The sequence below is a fragment of the Phalangium opilio genome, unplaced genomic scaffold (assembly GCF_054372755.1).
Source record: "Phalangium opilio isolate 3A_F unplaced genomic scaffold, DU_Popi_V2 ptg001170l_1, whole genome shotgun sequence".
Taxonomy (NCBI): domain Eukaryota; kingdom Metazoa; phylum Arthropoda; class Arachnida; order Opiliones; family Phalangiidae; genus Phalangium; species Phalangium opilio.
This window is the reverse complement of record NW_028324255.1, coordinates 2288299-2290828: the sequence shown is the minus strand read 5'-3', so window position 1 is coordinate 2290828 and position 2530 is coordinate 2288299.

Below are 2530 nucleotides of genomic sequence, written 5' to 3'. Positions count from 1 at the left end.
CCAAAGACTTCGGTAACATTTTACTAATTCTAGATGTCCGGACGAAAGTTTATGACAATATAAGTCTAACTCTATCAACACCCCGTACCTTCTTTGGAGTCCCTTTAAAGTAGTTTCACAATCTAATTTCACCAGTTTTTTAAACGAGTGACGATGACGTCATGCAGAGGTATTGCACTGTCGTATATGTTTGTGTGTGTGTCTGTCACCGCGTTCAGTTGTGAAATCGGAGCAAACATGTTCGCAATTTCCGGACAACGCACGCAGTGCATAGAAATTACGTTATTTATCCCACTTAAACGTCAATCATTAACAAATCATTCACCTCCATCCGCCAATTCCTCCATACATTAGTTATCGACTCGACACCAATCAGTGCGTGTTGGCTTCTAACAACTGGGTTATACCACATAGCCACCAATCTGCAACACTAGTGTCTAGTGTCTACTCAATTATCATCGTTAGGGTTACAAGTTGGGAAAGCCAAAATATTACCTCTCCGAGTGGAGATGACTATCACTACCCCTTAAACTACCTAAATATATGCATCTATCGCTTTTTTTAATTCTTTGCAAGTGCTGGAATTTAATTTTAAAATAGTCAATTGTTCAAGCCTTTTCAATATCTCTCAATTGCTGTGGAAACTCTACTCTCTCGCTATACCTCAACCGTATTCTTAGTCTACCAGTATGATTTGTAACATTTGTCCATATCAAAGCTGAATCATACCTCACCACACAAAAAGCAAATGCCCCAAAACATGGAAGCCACAACCCAATCACACATAAGCTAGGCTCCCACTTAACCAAAATAATTATTAAACAGTTAAATACTCACAAAGATTGGCAAAATCAATCTCCTTCAGTAATACATAGCGCTTAAATATATTATTTTCAGAACAAAATTAATCGAGCAAATTTAACGCTTAACTTCTTCTCTTTAAATTCTATCAAAGAGTGATTCAACTTGTTTAAAAAAAGGTTTTTTTCGCAAATAGGGCGCTATCATATCAACCGCAATTCCGTCATATTTAAAAAATATACATTGCCAACACTTTTTTAGACACAATAGTGGAAGTTTTAGTCTCATTTAAAACATGTAAAACAATTATCTCATCTACAAATAGCTTACACATTTCTTTTTTAACAATATCTAGCCGTTTGGATTTTTCTAAAGCAATCTTACCACCAAAATATTTTTTGATATAGAATAAATGTTCTATGTTCTTCATTTTTGAAAATATATTTTTTAGAGTTTGTAATGATTACTCTCTACACCTACACTAATCTAACAAGGAGTATAAATCCACTAGTGGAAGCAGTGTTTTTATTGAAAATATATTTTTTAAGCGTTAAATCTAACTGGGAGTAATATGAAAGGAGTAGAAGCTTATCTGTCTTAGGAAATATGAAATTTTATCTTAACAGTTCGTTAAATCATAAGTTTATAACGAAAAAACGCGGAAGGGGAAAACGAGCAGACAACAACGATTTTTGGGGGTAGAAGTTTAAGAGCGCCATCTGTCGTCCGTGCCAAAGTTGAACTTCCACTCGAAAGGCAATGGGAAAGTGGATAAAATAATGCCATCAGCTATTTAACTGCGTCGATATATTTAACGACTTGACCCATGACATGCCCTTAACACTGGCTTCTATGAATCCTATTTATTCTTGGATGCTAGGAAACTTGGTAGACGTAACAGTCTGTACCAAGTACCCAAGCATCCTTCAATAAACGCCTGGCAACATTGTGGTACGCATGGTACAAATAAAAAATAGGATGTGTATTTATCTTTCGACTCACTCCAAGCCTTTAAGCCCTCAATACAGACGATTTGAAACACTATCGTAATTCCTAGTGTCTCGAATCTCTACGTTCCTGTCCATTATGAACAGTGCTGAGAGAATGATACATCAGAAAGAGCCATTCAAATCGAATTGCCGAAAATATTATCCATATTTTCATTTCATATAACTGAGAAAACAAATTATTATGGTTCTGAGAGGAGCTTCCCATTTTGGTTGTTGTTCTCAAAAATATATCGCAATGCACGGGCCTCGATAGATATTGGAGGCAATGAAGGAAATATATCACAATGCGTGGGCCTTGATAGATACAGGAGGCAATGTAGGAAATATAACGCAATGCACGGGCCTAAAAAGATATAAGAGACAATGTACGAAATATAACGCAATGCACGGGCCTTGATAGATATAGGAGGCAATGATTTAACGACTTCGGTACTTGGGTTTATCTTTAATATTTAAATAAATATAATTATTTTTAATTATTTTAATCGCCAGTAAATAACTTTAAAAATAGTTAAATCGTTTAAAATAAAGTTGTTCCTATTATCTTTCGAAACTTTGCTAATATTGATGTTTAAAGTGAAGGGTACCCCTCTTGCCCGCTTTTTTCAAATTTTGGGGTATATATACGTTTCGTTTCCATTATAATAATAGATAAAAACGCATTCGCGTGAACCTTTGGTGGAAGCCCTGCCATTGGGAGGCTAGACGTTTCTCGTAAC